The 22921-nt window shown below is 44.2% G+C and overlaps 1 protein-coding gene across 1 annotated transcript in view; it reads right to left on the reverse strand.

Annotated features, from left to right (window-relative positions):
* The window catches only part of LOC139273264 (A-kinase anchor protein 12-like), an 86986-nt gene that overhangs the window by 63118 nt on the left and 947 nt on the right, over positions 1-22921 (reverse strand). The gene's annotated exons all lie outside the window — the stretch shown is intronic.

The raw sequence follows: 22921 nt of genomic DNA on the forward strand, positions 1-22921 counted from the left end.
GGGCCGAAGGGCCGAATGGCCTACTCCTGCACCTATTTTCTATGTTTCTATGAACACTCTTCCTCAATATATTTATGAAAACTTTTACTGTTAGGTTTTTCCCCCCTTGTACTCCTTTTTGCCCCTCATTACTTTCTTTAAATTCCTTTGTTGTCATTTCCAGCTCTCCCAGTCTGCTGAATTTCCGATTTTCCTTGCTTCTGTACAAGTCTTTTATTTTAGCTTGATGCAGTCTCTTATCTCGTTTGTTGGCCATGGTTGTTTAAGTACACAAGTGGAGTGTTTGCCTTTTCGGGGTATGTACTGATTTTGTATTATACCAAATACCCATTAAGTTTACCCATTAACCGTTCAGTTTACTATGATCAATTTATTTCTCATCCCTTCGAAGTTTGCCTTACTTAAATTGAAAACCGTGGTTGAGACTCACCCTCTCCGTCTCCGTCTCCTTCTCAAAGCTAATATCAAATTCAGTCACATTATGGGTCCCCATTTTCAAGATACTCCCTTACAGATTGTTAGGTCATTCTGGGCGATTCCTCTTCACAAATCGGTCTGGCCTGTAGCCTATTATTTCCAATTCAAACTCAAATTCTGATTACAAGCTGTACTTACTGTATTTTTTTCAACGTGGTAATGATTGATGTTACGCGGAGCGACGTGATCGTGGTCCAGAAGAGGCGAGGGCCCAGGGGCAGAACGGGCCAGCCCACACTGCGATGTGTGCGCACTAGGTCTGTGCAGCAGAGCTGGTCTCCAGTCGTCTTGGTAAATCCTTGCCACTGGACCAAGACCTAGCTCTGTCAAGCCCGTGTGGTGGCTGGTGAGCAATGGCCACCACACCTTAAAAAAATTAACACACAGGCATCTTCCACCCTTCAGGGCCTAGTTCGGGACCTGGAGTACCAGGCCCTTCATTGGCACACCTGTGAACTCAGCGTGGAAGCAAGTCATCCTCAATACGAGGGACCGCCTATGATGATGACGACAACAACGGGTCTGTTCTAAAACATATTGTTCCAGACAAAACAGCAATTCTATTCCCAGACTGAGAAAATTAAAATCTGCCATTATATCCACATTGTTTCTGCTACATGCTTCCCTGATCTCCCTATTTATACATCCCTCTCCACTATCAAGAGGTTTGTCGACAACTCCCTCCAGAGTCTTGCAACTTTGCTGTCCCTCAACTCTACCCATTGTTTCCGCTGCATGCTCACCTTTAATTATATTCCTCTTTCCACTGGTGATAATTGTCTTATCAAAACTGCTGCTCCCTCTCCTTTCCCAAGATCCTATAGTCTGGAATATTTAGCTCACAATCATACCCAGATTGTAGATAGATCTCTCTAATGACACTACATTTTACGTTTTGAGCTGAATTTGTGCTCCTAACACATTTGTTTTATTTCTTATGCAGATGTACACAGAATCCTTATCTGGTTAATTGTTCCTACTGTACCTATAGTCCTTTGTCCTCACTCCTTTTGACTTACAGGCAAAGAGTTGCAGTGCTTGTAATTAATGCAACACAGAGCCCCTCATTTGATGCAAATTGTTAGAATCTCCCCCACCCCCAAATAACACACATCTGAAACAAGGATGTAACTATAGTAATAATTTTATCAACAGCCCAAAATGGAGCCTTCACAGGAGGCTGATCTGAGGACACGGTCTATTTGAAATGGCTGTAACCATTGGTCATTTTCTGCCTTCAACCTCATCCACCCCAAAACCCACAAGGCAACGGACACAAAACCAATCTCACACACACACAATGGTTGGGGGGTGGGGATGGGAGAGCAGAGGACTTAGAAGAAACAAGGGTCAGAGTAATTGTGAATTTTGTGCAGGGCCTGGAGGTGGTCACGAGATAGGGAGGGGTGAGGATATGGAGGGATTCAAACACGAGGATGAAAATTATAAATTGAGGAGTTGGTGGACTGGGAGCCAAAGCAATGCCCATTTATGTAGCACTGTGCCCACTTCAACTACAACATACATTTATATAGCGCCTTTAATATAGGAAAATGCCTCAAGGCACTTCATAGGAGCGTCATCAGACAGGAGATGAGCATTGACACCAGAATTGGAGGAGCGCAGCGATCAGAGGGTTGTAGGGCTGGAGGAGGGTACAGAGGTAGGGAGGGGCAAGGTCATGGAAACACAAGGAGCAGAATTTCACACTCAATAGATATGGTTTATTGTCCTGTTTGTGTAGCAGGACCAGCAAGAACAGCAGCAAACATCAATTGAGAGAGACATTTTTTTTTTAAATTAGTGAAGTATTTTACACATCCGTTTTGCAGCTTGATGGCGATGAGATGACCCATAAATTCCTCATTGTTTTAAAAAAAACATGAAGGCTGACAGAGCAAAGTGCAGTAAATGCACACAGCCCAGTGTAGAATGAAAGCTTCCTGACAGGCTGCTGTCAAAATCACAAACACCCTTTAAAAAAGCTCCTCCCCTCAAATGGTATGTTTGGCACTTCACTTAAAGCAAGCAAGCTGCAGAAGAGAGGAGCTAAGTGACTCATTCAAGGCTCATTGGGGTGGGTGTGCCATCTCAGAATGAAAGTGCTGCTGAGATACTGAATATTCAATACTTGATCCTCGGACACAGATTTGCCCAGCAGAGTCGTTTCAATCATTGCTGGACCAGCATTGTTCCATAGAGATGTTAAGACACTCCGATTGCCCAGACTGAGCACGAGATGGAAACCAATGATCCTAGAATAGCAGCTCTCAAAACAGAGACCCGTAACACCTCTTATTAGCACCTCGTGTGTCAGCTGTGGCTTAGTGAGCACCTCGAGTCTCGTCGCCGAGAGCATGTAGAAAACAGGCGCAGGCAGCGGAAGGAGTGTGCAGCAAACCAGACTCCCCACCCACCCTTTCCTGCAACCACTGTCTGTTCCACCTGTGACAGAATGCAATTCCCGTAATGGACTGTACGGTCACCTGAGAACTCACTTAGAGTGGAAGCAAGTCTTCCTCAATTTCGAGGGACTGCCTATGAGGAGTGGGTAGCACTCGCGCCCGAGTCAGAAGGTTGTGGGTTCAAATCCCACTCGAGACTTGAGCACAAAATCTAGGCCGACACTTCAGTGCAGTGCTGAGGGAGTGCTGCACTGTTGGAGGTGCAGTCTTTGATACGTTACATCGAAGCCCCATCTACCCTCTCAGGTGGATGTAAAAGATCCCATGGCACTATTTCGAAGCGCAAGGAAATTTTCCCCATTTTCCTGGCCAAAATTTATCCCTCAACCAACTTCACTAAAACAGATGATCTAGTTAATATCACGTTGCTGCTTTTGGCACCTTGCTGTGCACAAATTGGCTACACTTCCAAAAACGTACTTTATTGGCCGTAAAGCGCATTGTGATGTCCTGAGGTTGTGAAAGGCACAATAGAAATACAAATCTTTCTTTCGGTAGACTAATGGACACATTTCTTTCAATTCTAGCACTTTCTTTTTGGAAGTCGGGGCCAGGAGAGAATGAACATTTTCTGGGAATTACTCGCCCCAGAGATAACTACCCACCATCAGAGTGGATCCCACATCACTGGCACCAACACCGGAACCTGCATGTGTAAACGTTACGAAGCTGCAACTACAACTTTTGGGCCAAGGATCTTTGCCCGATGTCTGGATAGCTTCTTACAGGTCAAAGGGGATTCAACATTCACGTCAAGTGATTTGCATGGATGGCTGAAATCGAATTACAGCGCAAGAACCTTATTGATACTGAAAACCACAGCCAGAACCCAGTTAGGGTCAGACTCCACCACCCACTGTCCAGTTTATAGAATGGGCCCCCCTCAATCAACACATGGTCAACAAACACTTCAAAGTTTATTTTAAAAACCTTTGAAAATACTTACACTCTAGTCAATGTAATTAAGCAAACAAGATTGGCTTAACATTAGATAACTGCTAATCCACTGGGAGGATAGACGCACCATCAGTGTTCTCGCTCAGGCCAATATCGAAGCATTGACCACACTCAACCAGCTCTGTTGGGCGGGCCACATCGTCCGCATGCCGGACACAAGACTCCATAAGCAAGCGCTCTACTCGGAACTCCTACACTGCAAGCGAGTCCTAGGTGGGCAGAGGAAACGTTTCAAGGACACCCTCAAAGCCTCCTTGATAAAGTGCAACATCCCCACCGGCACCTGGGAATCCCTGGCAAAAGACCGCCCAAAGTGAAGGAAGAGCATCCGGGAGGGCGCTGAGCACCTCAAGTCTCGTCGCCGAGAGCATGCAGAAATCAAGTGCAGACAGCGGAAGGAGCGTGCGGCAAACCAGGCCCCCTAACCACCCTTTCCTTCAACCACTGTCTGTCCTACCGGTGACAGAGACTGTAATTCCCGTATTGGACTGTACAGTCACCTGAGAATTCACTTTTAGAGTGGAAGCAAGTCTTCCTCGATTTCGAGGGACTGCCTATGATGATTACTGATAATGCAGGAACACAAGCACGTGTAAATCAATGGCTGTAAGAAGGGCTGGGGGAATAATGGAAGGTCTTGATCTGAATAGACTGAGCGAACAAACACTACAAGTAGATATAGGGATATTTTCTAAAGCAGCACATCTTCAACCAAAAGGAGCACTCGAGGACAGGATATACATGGATTTTCTGAGGCATTTGACAAGGCTCTACATTGAAAAAGAGTTGGGATGGGAGGGACATTCTTGGATTAGCAAGGAGCAACAAAGGGTACAGAGACATGGTCTGGGGCCTCCAATTTCTCACTATTTCAAAGTGAGCTAGATTCAAAATATTTAAATTTACCAGAAGATGCGCCAAGCAAGAAGGAACAGTGAGCTGAAAAAAAGAAACTCAAACAGTTCAGGAAGAAAATAAGCGAGTGGGCAGAACAGTGGCAGCTGCAGTTTAACATTTACGTCTCTAGATGCATGTATTAAAATCTAGTTTGTAGGTGCAACAGCAAACCAGAAAGGCTAATGCGATGGAGGGCTTCATCACAAGTGGCACAGATTATGGTAGGAAAAGTAGGAGGATTTCCAAGCTGCAGAAGGATTAAAACTCCACTTTGTAGATGTTTGACATTCTTAACAGAGTAGGACCTCTATCTGAATATGTAGAGCTGCAGATGGGCAAAACCTCGGGCAGCCTGTAAAGCTGGCCATTCCTGCAATTGTGATCGACAGACTTCCTGGGAAACTATTGAGTCTACCTTGCCCTAGCTCAATAGACAGAGCCATTCCTTAGAAGGAAGTACTTCCTGCAAAAACAGCCCAACAATGGCCAGCAGATGGCAAAACTAGACAAATCTTAGTTCAAAGGCCTTCCAAACTGACAAAATTGCAACTTGGATCTATCCAACAACAATTTGTATTTATATAGCACCTTTAACGTAGTAAAATGTCCCATGGTGCTTCACAGGAGTGTTATCAAACAAAAATTTGACACCATGCCACACAAAGAGATATTTGACAGATGACCCAAGGCTTGGTCCAAGATGTAGGATTTAAGGAGAGTATCAAAAGGAGGAAAGAGAATTAGAGAGGTGGAGGAGTTTAGGCAGGGAGTTCCAGAGTTTAGAGCCTAGGCAGCTTAAAACATGGCCGCCAATGGTGGAGCGATTAAAACAGGAGATGCGCAAGAGGCCAGAATTGGGGGAGCGCAGAGATCTCCGAGGGTTTAGGGCTGGATGAGGTTACTAAGATTGAGACCATCCATTCAGCTGCCTCTGCCATTTCCCTAACTTTCCTTAGCCCACCGGGCCAAACAACCTCCAAGGTTGCACCCTGCCCGAGCCATGAATTTACTTAGTTCTCTAGTTTCTCTCCTATCTCCCCTCATGCCCTCTTAGAACTCATCTTGTCCATGAGAACCACCTCCTGCTCCCTCGATCCTATTCCCACCCAACTTCCCTTCCTGGCTTCCATGTTAGCTGATATTGTTAACGGTCCTCTCTCCTCAGGCACTGTCCCCCTCTCCTTCAAATCTGCCGTCATCACCCTCTCCTCAAAAAGCCCACCTTGACCCCTCTGTCCTTGCAAACTACCACCCCATCTCCAACCTCCCTTCCCTCTCCGGAGTCTTTGAATGTGCTATCACCTCCCAAATCTGTGCCCATCACTTTTGAAAGCAGTGGTTAGGAAAAAAGTGAAACTTGCATTTATGTAGAACTTGGCACATTAGTTTTGAAGTGTAGTCACTAAGTAAACACAACTTGCACAGCAAGATCCCCCCCCAAAAATGAGGGGGAAAAAAGTTTGATGTCAGTCGAGGCATAAATATTAGCCAGGACACAATGCCAAACTGTTCCTCAAATAGTGCCGTGGGATCTTTATCCCCTTGAACAGGTCAGAACTTAGTTCAATGTCACATCACAGTGCAGCACTCCCTCAGTACTGGAGTGCCAGTCTAGATTATGGACTCAAGTTCTGCAATGAGACTTGAACCCATGACCTTCTGAGTCAGAGATATCAGAGAGCTATCACAGAGCCAAGTGTGATAACGCCAAGGTCGCAGGAGGGGACTCCAGCTATTTACAACATACATTAATGATTTAGACGAAGGAATTGAATGTAATATCTCCACGTTTGCAGATGACACTAAGCTGGGTGGCAGTGTGAGCTGTGAGGAAGATGCTAAGAGGTTGCAGGGTGACTTGGACAGGTTAGGTGAGTGGGCAAATGTATGGCAGATGCAGTATAAATGTAGATAAATGTGAGGTTATCCACTTTGGTGGCAAAAACAGGAAGGCAGATTATCTGAATGGTGACAGATTAGGAAAAGGGGAGGTGCAACGATACCTGGGTGTCATGGTACATCAGCCATTGAATGTTGGCATGCAGGCACAGCAGGCAATGAAGGCGACAAATGGCATGTTGGCCTTCATAGTGAGAGGAATGGAGTATAGTAGCAAGGAGGTCTTACTGCAGTTGTACAGGGCCTTGGTGAGGCCACACCTTGAATATTGTGTACAGTTTTGGTCTCCTAATCTGAGGAAGGACATTCTTGCTATTGAACGAGTGCGAAGGGTCACCAACTGATTCCCGGGATGGCAGGACTGACATATGAAGAAAGACTGGATCGACTAGGCTTAGTCACTGGAATTTAGAAGAATGAGAGGGGATCTCAGAGAAACATATAAAATTCTGACGGGATTGGACAGGTTAGATGCAGGATGTTGGGGAAGTCCAGAACCAGGGATCACAGTCTAAGGATAAGGGGTAAGCCATTTAGGACCGAGATGAGGAGAAACTTCTTCACTCAAGAGAATTGTGAACCTGTGAAATTCTCTACCACAGAAAGTTGTTGAGGTCAGTTCATTAGATATATTCAAAAGGGAGTTAGATGTGGCCCTTACGGCTAAAGGGATCATGGGGTATGGAGAGAAAGCAGGAATGGGGTACTGAAGTTGCATGATCAGCCATGATCATATTGAATGGTGGTGCAGGCTCAAAGGGCCGAATGGCCTACTCCTGCACCTATTTTCTATGTTTCCACGTGATACTCATGCCAAACCTCCCTTGAATCACTTTAATATTCAGGTACAGAGAACTTATACTTTAGCTCATTCAGACATAGGAACAGGAGTAGATCATTCAGCCCCTTGAGTCTGTTCCGCCTAGCCACTAAGAGAGGCCAGAAAGACAGATCAAGGACAGATTCAGACCGTTAGATGATGAGACGGTTAGACTCAGATATCCAAGAGACCCAATGAGAGAAGCAACAGCAACTTGTATTTATATAGTGCCTTTAACATAGTAAAACATCCCAAGGTGCGTCACATGAGCACTATGAAACAAAATTTGACACTGAGCCACACACAAGGAGATATTAGGTAGAGAGGCGGAAAGGTGCAGGGAGAAAATTCCAAAGCTCAGGGCCTTGGCAGCTGAAGGCACAGCCACCAATGGTGGAGCAAAGAAAATCTGGGCTGCACAAGAGGCCAGAATTGGAGGAGCACAGAGATCTCGGAGGATTGTAGGGCTGGAGGAGTTATAGTGATAGGGAGGGTAGGGGCATGGCCATGGAGGGATTAGTAAACTAGGATGAGAATTTTTAAAAATCGAGGTGCTGCCGGAGTGGGTGCTAATGTAGGTCAGCTACATTATGGGTGATGGGTGAATGGGATTTGGTGCGAGTTAGATACAGGCAAACCATTTTAGGAACAAAAAGGAAATCACTGCAAGAGATAAGCAGAGTCAAAAACGAGTTCAATTCAGAGATATCTTGCAAAATTGGGACATTAATTTAGTAACAGTTGAACAAAAATTCCCAATAGACAAATGCAGAGAACTCAGAAGACACAACCAGCTCCAAGAGCCAGATTGGCAGAAGAGAAGTTTGAACTTGACCCAATGGTCCAACTAACTTCTGGAACAGAGACACTTTTCAGCAATCCCATAGATTTAAATTGAAAGCATGCAACTGTCATTATGTCACGCGGACTGGAATCCATGTGACTCACTTTGCAAACAGAGCTACTAATGTAGACTGAATTAAGTCAACTAAATGCTGGGCTCTTACAATTCCAAAAACAAGTTAATGCACAGAGAGACAACTAAACCGATGACCAGGTTACAATTGCACATGCATCTTTAGAAATTAAAGTAGTGATCCACACACATATGCTGCTGGCCATTTCTTGACCTCTGCCAAACCAAGAGGATAAAGGTCATCATCCAACACGGCCCTTCACTCAGCCCGTTGGACTGTTTTTCTTCTTGTTCTGGGTTGGTTGTCACACAACTTAACAAAAATTATATTAAACCCTGGATAAACAAAAAGGTAAACTGATACATTTACGACACCAATTGTAATGGTGGGATTTTCTATTTGTTCATCTCTCTATAACCCGAGTCTGTTTCCAAAATTTGGATTTCTAATCTTAAAGCATTAAAATAAAATACTTTTATATTTATATAGCGCCTTTCACGACCACCAGGCATCTCAACGCACTTTACAGCCAATGAAGTACTTTTGGAGTGTAGTCACTTTTGTAATGTGGGAAACACGGCATTGTGATAAACAACAATGTAATATTGACTAGATAATCTGTTTTTGTTATGTTGATTGTGGGGTAAATATTGGCCAGGACACCGAGGATAACTCCCCTGCTGCTCTTCAGAATAGTGTCATGGGATCTTTTACAGCCACCTGAGGGGGCAGGCGGGGCTTCGGGTTAACGTCTCATCCGAAAGACAGCACCTCTAACAGTGTAGCACTCCCTCAGTACTGCACTCGAGTGTCAGCCTAGATTTATGTGCTCAAGTCCCGAGAGCTGACATTAATTCTTGCACATTACCACTGTAGTTCGAGCGCTGATCAAACTTCACTTGGAATAGTATGTTCAGTCTGGGCACCACACCTCAGTGAAAGCCAGCACAAAGGGACTTGCGTTACGACAAGATCGAGTAACATTTGGGTTAAGTTGGTCAAGGAGAGATCTGATGGAGGTGTTTCAAATAATGAAGGGAATTGAGGGTAGGTGGGGAACATCTCTTCCCTCTAGTTGTGGAATCCAGAAAGATGGTGCAGAATCAGAACTAGAACTAAGCTGGTTAAATCAACAAGGAACAGCATTCCTTCACAAAAAGGATTAGGAGCGTGGAGAAGGCACTGTTCCTAAAGGCCATAGATGCAGAATTAATTGAGGCATTTAAAAATGGAGAGAGAGAGACTGTTATTTATGCAAACTTTATAATTGTGTAAGACTTGCAACCAGGGGGCGCACCTGTTGGAGACTCAAGGGTCACCTGCACACCCCGTGCAAGCAAGTATAAAAGGTTGTCTGCCACGCTGCTTCAGCACTCTGGAGTTTGATTAAAGAGACGAAGATCACATCAGTTTGAGCTTACAGCATACAGTCTTGTAGAGTTATTCTGAACATAACAGAGACTTATTGGAAAGTATGAGAATTAAAAGGCAAGGAACTGGAAGAAGAAAAGAGCAGTCATGCCCAACACATGACAGAGCAGGCTTTAGGGCCTACTCGTGTCTGAAATGGGCACACACAATTTAATGTGGATAAGTGTGAAGTGATGCACTTTGGGAGGATCAACATGGAAAGGCAGTATAATCTAAATGGTGCTATTTTGAGGCATGTGCCAGAGCCAGAGGGACCCGGGGGTGCTTATTCACAAATCTTTGAAGGTGACAGGACACGTTGAGAAGGCAGTTAAGAAAGCATATCTCACTAGGCTTTGTAACTCGGGATATTGAATTAAAAAGACGAAGTTATGCTAAACCTTTACAAATCACTGGTTAGGCCTCAGCTGGAGTAGTGTACACAATTCTGGGCACCATACTTTAGGAAGGATGTCAAGCCCTTGGAGAGGGCACAGATGAGGGTCACCAGGATGATACCAGGGGGATGAGGGACTTCAGTTATGTCGAGAGATTGGTGAAGCCGGGATTGTTCCCCTTAGAGCAGAGAAGGGAGATCTAATCGAAGTATTCAAAATTATGATGGGGTTTCAATAGAGCAAGTAGGGAGAAACGGTTTCCTCTGGCAACTGGGTCGGAAACCAGCGGAAACAGATTTAAAATAATTAGCAAAAGAACTAAAGGGAAACTGCACTCTGAATGGGTGGTGGAATCAGATTCCATAGGAACTTTGAAAAGGCAGTTGGACATGTACCTGAAGTGGACTCATTTACAGGGTTATGGGGGGAAAGCTGGGGCATGGGACTAAATTGGATAGCTCTTTCAAAGAGACAGCACAGGCAAGGTAGGCCAAATGGCCTCCTTCTGTGCTGCAAGATCCAATGATTCTCTTGTCTTTGTGCTCCGTGACAGAAACAACAAAAGGGAGTGAAAACCTGATCACTGCAGCAATAAACCCAGTTGGTGGGTTTACTCCAGAGGTTATTACCGAGCAATACTCTGTCAAATTAGTCCCTTTCCAGAGGGTATTCTTGTCTTATTCTCTACAGCACATGTATACAGAACGTGCGCACCAGTAGCTCTACTTGCTGATGTAGAATAGAATGCACCTGTGTGGCATCCATAAGCTTGGCCAGTGGAGAATCAGAGGATCTAATTCCAGTACAGGTTCAGAGGCAGAGGGACCATTAGCAAAGCGGCATGTACACTGAAACAGGGCACTGGAACACTCCACTGACCCTTAACACTATCTCTAAAGCTTCACATGCCGAATCTTTTATGCGGATATTTTTAACTGCCCCTTGCAGCCAGCATTAATTTTAAAACAGTTGTGGAAAATTTCTTCGAGAGGTCAAGACTCAAATCATCTTTCTGCCGTATTGAGAGAATGATCAGCAATTAAAAGCAAACACTGCAGCAAAGCATAGCTATCAGTCGGGAGAAAAAAGACGAGTGAGCGAGCGAGCGAAAGAGAGCAAACTAACAAATGTTGGAATCAATCATTAAGGATGAAATAGCAGCGCATTTGGAAAGCAGTGACAGGATCAGTCCAAGTCAGCATGGATTTATGAAAGGGAAATCATGCTTGACGAATCTTCTGGAATTTTTTGAGGATGTAAATAGTAGAGTGGACAAAGGAGAACCAGTGGATGTGGTGTATTTGGACTTTCAAAAGGCTTTTGACAAGGTCCCGCACAAGAGATTGGTGTGCAAAATCAAAGCACATGGTACTGGGGGTAATGTATTGACGTGGATAGAGAACTGGTTGGCAGACAGGAAGCAGAGTGTCGGGATAAACGGGTCCTTTTCAGAATGGCAGGCAGTGACTAGTGGGGTGCCACAGGGCTCAGTGCTGGGACTCCAGCTATTTACAATATACATCAATGATTTAGATGAAGGAATGGAGTGTAATATCTCCAAGTTTGCAGATGACACTAAATTAGGTGGCGGTGTGAGCTGTGAGGGGGACGCTAAGAGGTTGCAGGGTGACTTGGACAGGTTGGGTGAGTGGGCAAATGCATGGCAGATGCAATATAATTGGGCTAAATGCGAGATTATCCATTTTGAGGGCAAAAACACGAAGGCAGATTAGGAAAAAGGGAGGTGCAACGAGACCTGGGTGTCATGGTTCATCAATCATTGAATGGTGGCATGCAAGTACAGCAGGCGGTGAAGGCAGCAAATGGTACGTTGGCCTTCATAGCTAGGGGGTGTGAGTATAGGAGCAGGGAGGTCTTACTGCAGTTGTACTGGGCCTTGGTGAGGCCTCATCTGGAATGGTGTGTTCAGTTTTGGTCTCCTAATCTGAGGAAGGACGTTCTTGCTATTGAGAGAGTGCAGCAAAGGTTCACCAGACTGATTCCAGGGATGGCTGGACTGTCATATGAGGACAGACTGGATCAACTGGGCCTTTATTCACTGGAGTTTAGAAGAATGAGAGGGGATCTCATAGAAACATACAAGATTCTGACGGGACTGGACAGGTTAGATGCGGGAAGAATGTTCCCGATGTTGGGGAAGTCCAGAACCAGGGGACATAGTCTTAGGATAAGGGTTAGGCCATTTAGGACTGAGATGAGGAGAAACTTCTTCACTCAGAGTTGTTAACCTGTGGAATTCCCTACCGCAGAGAGTTGTTAATGCCAGTTCATTGGATATATTCAAGAGGGAGTTAGATATGGCCCTTACAGCTAAGGGGATCAAGGGGTATGGAGAGAAAGCAGGAAAGGAGTACTGAGGGAATGATCAGCCATGATCTTATTGAATGGTGGTGCAGGCTCGAAGGGCCAAATGGCCTACTCCTGCACCTATTTTCTACATTTCTATGTTTGCATTGATAGGACACCTTTCAATCTCAGGATGTCCCAAAATGCTTCACAGCCAATGAAGCATTTTCAAGGTGCAATCACTGTTGTAATGTAGGGAAATTCTGGAGCAAATATGCACAGCAAAATCCCATAAACAGCAATAAGATTATCTATTTTAGCGGTTGAGGGATAAATATTGCCCAGGAAACCAAGGAGAACTCCCCTGCTCTTCTTTGAAATAGTGCCATAGGATGTAGGTCCACCCAAGAGATGCAAATGGAGCTTCAGGTTAACATCTCATCGAAAAGACGGCATCTCCAACAGTGCAGCACTCCTACAATACTATACTAGGACTGTCAGCCTAGATTATGTGCCTCTGACACCCTTTAAGATTTTTTAGTGAATCCTAATTTTTGAGCTAATTAGCACACTGTGCACTCTATGATTATAAATGTTTATATTCACATTTATAATGGAAACTGCCAATGTAAACTGGACAGGGCAGCTTGCTCCTCCACTGGTGGGAGGCTGTAGTTGCAGTGTGACAAGTTCACATAGGGAGTTGCCATTATAAATGTTGACATAGGATTTTATAATGCAGATATGAAACAAAGACAGAATGTGTGATTTTAAAGCAGGGACAGAATTAGATTGGCACACAACTGTCTAATTATCCCCACCGCCAAAACTGACTCACGTGAAAAGCGCATATTCGGCCTGGACTCCGTGTGTAATGGATTAGGTATAAATATTGCATGCTGCTTTTCAATCCTCCTTTTGTGTCAGCATTTTTCTTTCCCCCTTCCTTATTCATTTATGTATTTACTAAATGCATTTGCAGAACTGCGGGCCACACAGCTGCTTTATTGCAGTGTTCTCAATTTCACTTTTGGCATCATCGGGTAACTTGACATTTCATTTACAATACCCTCAAATGAGGCCAACTCTGTAAGCAATAGATTCGAATCGAAACAGATTCCCGTGGGAATCCTGGAGACCACAGCCACTCAGGACATAATCACCCTCAATCTATTCAACTCTTCCTACATAAAATCTAGTGGTTCCGAGGCCTTCCTGCTCTTCGTGGGGTTTGATGTACAACAAACTCAGGCTGACGCGAATTTCCCAATCTCAATTTAATGGTCTTGAAACTACAATTTCCCCAACTACTGTCGCTCAGACTTTACTAGGATGAGATTTAATGACTTTCTTCGAGTTTGCCGGTTATTAAACCGAGATACTGTCTTTTGCATGAGGCATTAAGTGAAGGTCCCTGTCTGCCCTCGCAGATGGACGGAAAATATCCCATGGCACTATTTCGAAGATGAATAGGAGAGTTCTCCCCTGTGACCCATCACAAAAACAGATTATCTGGTCATTATCACATTGCTGTTTGTGGGACCTTGCTGTGTGCAAACTAGCTGCCACATTTCCTACATTACAACAGTGACTACACTCCAAATTGGTTGTAAAGTGCTTTGGGACATCCCAAGGTCATGAAAGGCACTATATAAATCCAAGTCTTTCTTTTATTCCTTTATCCAACTATCCAAATGAAATAGTCTCTCTCTCTCAAAACTAAGACCCCACTGTCTGGTGCCATTGAGCACATGAGCTGTGCACCAGCATCTAGCAAGAGGGTCTTCTGAACATAACACAGGAAATATGAGCAAGAAAGAAAAAGAAAGAAAAACTTGCATTTCACGACCACCAGACGTCTCAAAGCGCTTTACAGCCAATAAAGTACTTTTGGAGTGTAATCACTGTTGTAACGCAAGAGTAGGCTATACTACTCCTCGAGCCTGCTCTGCCATTTAATAAGATCATGGCTGAACTTCTATATCAACTCCACTTATCCCCATAACCCTGGATTTCCTTTGTGCCCAAGAATCTATTGATCTCACTCTTGAAAATACTCAACGGCTGAGCATCCACTGCCCTCTGGGATAGAGATTTCCAAAGGTGGCCTCCAGGATTCCCACAGGAATCTGTTTCAAGCCTCTTGCTGCTTAAGAGTTGGCTTCACTTGAGAGTACCCAGAGAAGGTTCGTTGGATCATCACCGCAACAAAACTCAGAAACTGCATGCAGCATTATTAGAGGCCCATTAACCACCATTGCCCAGAGGCTCCTTCTAATCCCACAGCACTGGACGCTGGCAAGGACCACTGCTGGGTAGGAGGCAGCCCCAAAGTTGCACTGCTGGGCAACCGCCCTCCCAACCCCAATGCTCAGAAGACCATGGTCACAAACCTAACTCCCATTCCAGGCATCCAGAGCAACCTCCAAAAGCACCTGCCCCATCCCAACCTGACTGATCCCAACAGCAATTTGCAAGAGTTTCGAAATGAGAATCAGTACCAGAACTGTAGCTACATTTTATGGTTACAGATTGGAAATCCAACAACACACAACACACACAATCATCACTCTCAAGCAGGGACAGTTTGATAAAAAGTTTCACAGGGTAGCATGTCAATCTTTGGGCAAATTCCCATCCCACTTTAAACTTTGAATACAATGAAAAGCAGTCGCAAGCCCCAGCAACTGAAGTCCCCAGTGTCTGGTTTGCAAACAGTTACAAAGAGTCAGCCAAGCGAACAAAGTTTTCTAGGGCCGTAGCAAGTTAATCCAAATATCCTGCCAAGTTGTAAATGCTACATGACAGTACACAGACGGATAAACAGAGAGTGTGCAAAAATGGTCACTACGAGATGGAAAAACCATTGCAGAAAAAGCAAGGGAGTCATTTAGCAGCCACAAACCAGTGTTTACATTCCTAAATGGGCAAGTGTTAGGAAGATGCGCAGATTTCAAAAAGGTTTTTACTCTAGTTTAGTACACCGGTGCATTTGATTAGAGTGTCTGAAGGACTTCCCTAATGGCCAAGCGAGTGCATTTTTGACTAGTGTGCCATTAAGGAATGCAGAAAAGAACAGCCTCAGGTTCAGCCCTTGGTTTGAACCGAGTTAGTTGAGCTCAGCTATTGGGGTAACAGCACAATGGGACAAGAGCCAGGGTCCAACTCAAGAGTTACTCAGTGACTCCTGCTGGAACATGCAACATCATCATCATCACAGGCAGTCCCTCAAATCGAGGATGACTTGCTTCCACGTCAAAAAGTTCACAGGTGTCTTAATAAAATTCCAGGTCACAAACTAAATCTTCAAGGGTGGAAGATGCCTGTGCGTGGATTTTAAAAAAAAAAACATGTGGTGGCCATTGCACACCACATGGGCTTGACAGAGCTAGGTCTTGGTCCAGTGGCAAGGATTAACCAAGACGACTGGTGACCTGCTCTGCTGGAACATGCAAGTGGGCCAATGTTAGCACCTAGACTCATGCACAAAGATGAACACTTGAGTGAGGTCCGGGCTGGGGGAGGGTCGTAGATCATGCAGAGGGGACTCCTAAGATTGGTTTTAAGGAGGGTCAAAGGAGGAGAGAGAGAGAGGTGAAGAGGTTTAGCAAGCAAATTCCAGACTGCAGGCCCAGGTAGCTGAAAGCACAGCCGGCAATGGTCGGGTGAAGGGAGAGGGGGATGCACATGAGTCGGAGGAACACAGAGTTCAGGCGGGAAAAGGGAAGAGATAAGGAAAGACAGAGAAACAATTGAAACTGGTGCAGCTATAGATGGGAAAACTGCAGAATTTCCAGACAGTTCTGACTGGGGTGAACACACTGGAACAATGTTATTCAATGCATAAAATCACAGCTAATCCAGAATGCTTCATACTCCTGGGTGTGTGTGGGAATGAGACTTAAAGTTGAGTAAGAACCCCGGGTAAACAGTAGACATTTACATTAAAAACTGGCAAATTTGATAAAGGAACATTCAGTCCAAAAATGTTTCAAATTCCCAGGAGAACAGAAGGCCGAATTTAACAACCAGAATTTTGGCCGAATGGAGGAGACTAAAATTTGTTACATTTTTTGAAGATCCTCTTCGAGACTGTCTTGCATGTGGATTTAGTTCAAATGTAATTTGATTGGGGGGGGGGGGGGGGGGGGGGTGGGGAGGAATATTTACTGGAAGCCCAATGAATATTAACAAGAATACTGGACACTGCTTGAAACATGGAGGTCGAACAGGTTCCAAACAAGATGTTTTTGCTGTAGGAATATTAAAGGCAGATTCTTATTTTTAATAAAATTGCAGAGGTCAGAGGTCAATGTAATGAGATTGGACACGAGTAGAAATAGAAACAGTTTCAGCATCACAGAAGACACAAAGGTTGTGGGAAAGGAACATAGGAACAGAAGGAGGCCATTCAGCCCCTCGAGCCTGCTCCGCCATTCAATGAGATCATGGCTGATCTGTACCTCAACTCCATTTACCCACCTAATCTCCATATTTTTACCCAACAAAAATCTATCTTCTTCTTGAAAGCTCTAATTGTCCCAGCATCCAAAGCTTGTGTGTGGGGGTGGGCGGAAGCAGATTTTACTCAAATCAGCGCAAAACCCAAACATCTAATTCAACCACAAAGAAGACATAATCGCTTAGAAATTCAATTTGACATGGGAAATTTTATAGAAGAAATTTTGAGATGTATAATATAATATCTTTGATCATAAGATCCCTTTTTCAGACCTTTTTAGTTGTCTGCCAATATAACAGTACAGCAGATGCCTTAATAAAGCTGGGCCTTGAATTCAATATTACAGTAAGATAATATTCATTGGGTTTCCAGTAAATATTTTTTTTCCCCCCTTCATCAAATTACATTTGAACTAAATCCACATGCAAGACAGTCTCGAAGAGGATCTTCAAAAAATGCAACAAATTTTAGTCTTCTCCATTCGGCCAAAATTCTGGTTGTTGTTAAATTCGGCCTTCTGTTGTTCTCTTGGGAATTTGAAACATTTTTGGACTGAATGTCATACACAGAACTGGTTGCTGCTTCATTGCGAAGATTGATGGTGTGTGTGAGAGACGCATGGAGATCAAATGATCTTACTGTAGTATACAATTCAAGGCCCAGCTTTATTAAGGCATCTGCTGTACTGTTATATTGGCAGACAACTAAAAAGATCTGAAAAAGGGATATGATCAAAGATATTATATAAATATTGAGTATTTGATAATAGACTAAACACTACGCCTGGCTAAATTAAATGGAGAGCCTTTTCAAAATAGGTCATGAACTTTAAATAAAAGTATACTGAGCAGAAGAGATGATAGTGGCCACGGCAGCAAAGTGCCCTACTATGGACCATCGCCAATGTCCCCATGTTAAAGCCAAATGGAAGTATCAGCTGTGCATGCTTTTAGATGGATATTACATAGAATCTAAAATTCCATTTGATGTTTGATGTCTCCAAGATAAGAGGAGACTAATTGATGTCCTATTTCTGACTGCTCCATTTTTGATCGGGCCGGAGGAGCAGTGAGATCAGGGCCCAGGAGCAGCAAGGGCCCCAAGGCAGCATGGGCCAACCCACACTGCGATCTATGGATAGTAGGAGCATGCGTGCGGCGTTAGGACTGTGCAGCAGAGCTTGGTCTCCAGTCGTCTTGGTTAACCCTTGCCACTGGATCAAGACCTAACTCTGTCAAGCCTGTGTGGTGGCTGGTGTGCAACGGCCACCACACATTAAAATAATCCATGCACAGGCATCTTCCACCCTTCAGTATGTAGTTCGGGACCTAGAATGTCAAGTCCCTCATTGAAACCTGTGAACTCTTCCTTTTTGGTGTTGAAGCAGGTCATCCTCGATATGAGGGTCTGCCTAATACTAATACATAGAAACTGCAGCACAGTATCAGACCGTTTGGTCTATGCCGGTGTTTATACTTCATATAAGCCTCCTCCCACTAATTACCTCTTCTCCCCATAGCCCTCTATTCACTTCTCAAGCCTCCCCTTAAATGCAATGCTGTCTGCTTCAACCACGATGTTAACTGTGCTTTAAGAGGGTTAGACCTATCGCCATACATTCAACACTGTTTGTTTGCTTACAGAATCCAAGTAAAGAACTGACTACAGATTCTAAGATATACCAGCTGTTGTAAGGCAAATTGCACGTAGTTGTATCTCAAACACAAAGTGGAGATAGTTACAGTAATTCCCACTAACTTAAAGATTAGCACAAGCACAAAAGAGAAGCAGAGTTTTAATTTCTTCCTTCCTTCCTCTCCTCACTCTCAGGGGAGCAAGGGAGAAGGGGTCATAGAATGTGTGCAATCACAGCAAGGAATTTCAGTGCTGTGAATGGTTCGTTTTATTTTTAAAATGTGGCCACTCTCAGAATCAGGCGCTCCCCAGACACATGAAGACTCCTACTCTGTTTCAACAGTTTGACTCCGCTCCAAACTCCTTGTTGGGGGTGGGGGTGGGGGGGAGGAGAGGAGGGTAGATAAAGTATACACTTTTTTGGTCCACTTACAGGGCAGCCATTAAATCTTTTAATATGTAGAATTTTAAAACAGGAACAGGCCTTTTGGCACAACATGTCTATGCCAATATTTATGCTCCACATGAAATTCCTCCCATCCTTACTCATCTCACCCCATCAACACATGTACTTATCTAGCTTCCCCTTAAATGCATCTGTGCTATCACCTCCACCACTCCATATGGTAGCGAGATCCACATTCTCACCACTCTCTGGGTAAAGACATTTCTTATGAATTCCTAACTGGATTTATTAGTGACTATCTTATATTTATGGGCCTTTGGTTTTGGATTGCTCCACAAGTGGAAACATCTTCTCCACATCTAAACCAACAAACCCTTCCATAAATTTTAAAAGACCTCTATCAGGTCACCTTGCAGTCTTCCATTTTCGAGAGAAAAGAGCCCCAGACTTACATCAACAATACACCACTAACTATATTGAAAGTAGGCCCCAGGGATTGTGGATGCATTGGTTGCAATTTACCAAAATTCCCTGGATTCTGGAGAGGTCCCAGCAGATTGGAAAACTGCAAATGTAACACCCCTATTTAAAAAAGGAGGCAGACAAAAAGCAGGAAACTATAGACCAGTTAGCCTAACATATGTGGTTGGGAAAATGTTGGAGTCTATTATTAAAGAAGCAGTAGCAGGACATTTGGAAAAGCAAGGTCAGGCAGAGTCAGCATGGATTTATAAAGGAGAAGTCATGTTTGACAAATTTGCTGGAGTTCTTTGAGGATGTAACCTACAGGGTGGATAAAGGAGAAGCAGTGGATGTGCAGTAACCTTTTATGCGGCATTTGCCGCATAAAAGGTTACTGCACAAGATAAAAGTTCACGGGGTTGGGGGTAATATATTAGCATGGATAGAGGATTGGCTAACTAACAGAGAACAGAGAGTTGAGATAACCAGTTCATTCTCTGGTTAGTAACTAGTGGTGTGCCGCAGGGATCAGTGCTGGGACCCCAACTATTTACAATCTATAGTAACGACTTTGAAGAAGGGACGGAGTGTAATGTAGCCAAGTTTGCTGATGATACAAAGATGGGAGGAAAAGCAATGTATGATGAAGACACAAAAAATCTGCAAAAGGACATAGACAGGCTAAGTGAGTGGGCAAAAATTTGGCAGATGGAGTATAATGTTGGAAAGTGAGAGATCATGCACTTTGGCAGAAAAATTTAAGAGCAAGTTATTATTTAAATGGCGAAAGATTGCAAAGTGCTGCAGTAGAGGGACCTGGGCATACTTGTGCATGAAACACAAAAGGATAGTATGCAGGTACAGCAAGTGATCAGGAAGGCCAATAAAATCTTGGCCTTCATTGCAAAGGGGATGGAGTATAAAAGCAGGGAAGTCTTGCAACAGCTATACAGGGTATTGGTGAGGCTACACCTGGAATACTGCGTGCAGTTTTGGTTTCCATATTTATGAAAGGATATACTTGCTATGGAGGCAGTTCAGAGAAGGTTCACTCGGTTGATTCCGGAGATGAGGGGGTTGACTTATGAGGAAAGGTTGAATAGGTTAGGCCTCGACTGTGGAATTCAGAAGAATGAGGATCTTATCAAAACGTATAAGGTTATGAGGGGGCTTGACAAGGTGGATGCAGAGAGGATGTTTCCACTGATGGGGGAGACTAGAACTAGAGGGCATGATCTTAGAATAAGGGGCCGCCCATTTAAAACAGATGAGGAGAAATTTCTTCTCAGAGGGTTGTAAATCTGTGGAATTCACTGCCTCAGAGAGCTGTGGAAGCTGGGACATTGAATAAATTTAAGACAGAAATCGCGAGTTTCTTAAACGATAAGGGATAAGGGGTTATGGGGAGCGGGTGAAGAAATGGAGCTGAGTCCATGATCAGATCAGCCATGATCTTACTGAATAGCGGAGCAGGCTCGAGCGGCCGTCTGGCCTACCCCTGCTCCTATTTCTTATGTTCTTATTAAAGACCATGATTAACACTCCAGCCACTGAAGCACAATGAAATGGATTGTCTCCCACACACCAAAATGTTACCATTCAGATGTGGTACAGGTATCGAAGGAGGCGAAGGTCGGTAATGAAAGTACATGAAGGGGAATGACAGGCATTTCCCGGTAACACTACGTTACCCCATTAGGATGGTCCAATGGCTCAGAAAATATGGGAATATGGGCAATAAATTCTGACCATTGGCAGCTATGCCTTTAGTTGCTCAAACCCCAAGCTCTGGAATTCCCACCCTAAACCCCTCTCTCCTCCTTTAAGATGCTCTTTAAAACCTAAAACACCTCTCCTCCTTTAAGATGCTCCTTGAAACCTACCTCTTTGTCCAAGATTTTGGTCATCTGTCTTAATATCGCCATATGTGGGTCGGTGTCAAATTTTGACCAATAACGCTCCTGTAAAGCACCTTGGCCTATTTTACGATGTTAAAGGCACTATATAAATGCAAGTTGTTATTGTTGAAAGGAGAGAAACTGTCTGAAGTCTATTCATTAGATAGTGCAACCTTAGGTCCCAGGCTTCTCCTTAGGAGACCAGTTACTAGTGATGTATCGCTGGACATAGTTAAGCTAAACTAACAACTCCCACCGCATCCATATGTCCCAATATTTATAGGAACAAGAACTGCAAACCCTGAATACGCTTCAATAAGCCATAGTGGTCACCACACACCTTGTGCCATTTTTATCTATTTACTCTTACACTTGCATTGAACTAAAGGGGGCAGAGTGAGGAAATTCAGTGGCATCCAATTTGTACACCTATCTTCATATGGTGGAGTCCTCTCACCTCAGAGTCAGAAGGTGGTGGGTTTAAGCCCCACGTAATCTCAGCCGACAGTACTGAGTGTTCTGTTCTTTGGGTGCAACATTAAGCCAAGTGGCACTATTCAAAGAGGATTCAGTGAGATCTCCCAATGACCTGAGCAACATTCCTCCTTTTATCCACCACCACCAAAAAACAATTAACTGGTCAATTGTCCCAACGCTCGAGACCCCTTGCTACGCACAAAATAGCTGCCGCATTTGTCCACATAACAAACTGTGCTTCAAAAATAATTAATTTTCCATAAAGCTGAGAGATACAATATAGCCCAAATAATAAATGCAAGTCATTGAATTTGCTGTCGTGGGATCTTGCCGTTCACAATTTGCCTGCAAAACACTCGGGACCAAGCCTCAAAAGACTGGTGATTTGGGACATTCCATAGTCAGGATAAGGGCCTCTACAAAATGAAAGTCTCTCCCCCTCCACCTACCCCCCCAAAATGCAATTTGCCTTTAGGCCTATTGCACCTGAACTGCCAACTTTAGATCTCTTATGAAGTGGCCCTTAGTTCTCTGATCCTTCACTCAGTCAAGAGTCCTACAATTCTATTATCCCTTTCCCCACCCAACATACACCACTTCTCATCACTCTGCATCGACCCACTCTGCAACCGATCCATGTTCTTCTGCAATCTCCCCGCATTTTACATGCCCCCTAATATAGCATCATCAAACTGTGAAGGAACAATGAGATTTGGGTGTCCCGGTACAACAATCACTAAAAGCTAGTGCACAGGTACAAAAAGCAATCAAAAAGCCCAAGGGAATGTTGGCTTTTCTCAAGGGGATTGGAATTCAATGGGAAGTTTTCCCTCAGGTTGTATAGAACCTCGGTCCGACCCTATCTGGAGCACTGCACTTGGCTTTGGGCACAAAACCTCAGGAAGGATAGACTGAACTTGGAGGGGGTGCAGTGCAGATTCACCAGAACTAAAAGTGTTAATTATGAAGGAAGGTTGTAGTCCTTCGGACTTAGAAGATTGTAGGAGTATCACTCCCATGCCGCCCCCCCCCAC

This window comes from Pristiophorus japonicus, chromosome 9 (assembly GCF_044704955.1).
Source record: "Pristiophorus japonicus isolate sPriJap1 chromosome 9, sPriJap1.hap1, whole genome shotgun sequence".
Lineage (NCBI taxonomy): Eukaryota > Metazoa > Chordata > Chondrichthyes > Pristiophoridae > Pristiophorus > Pristiophorus japonicus.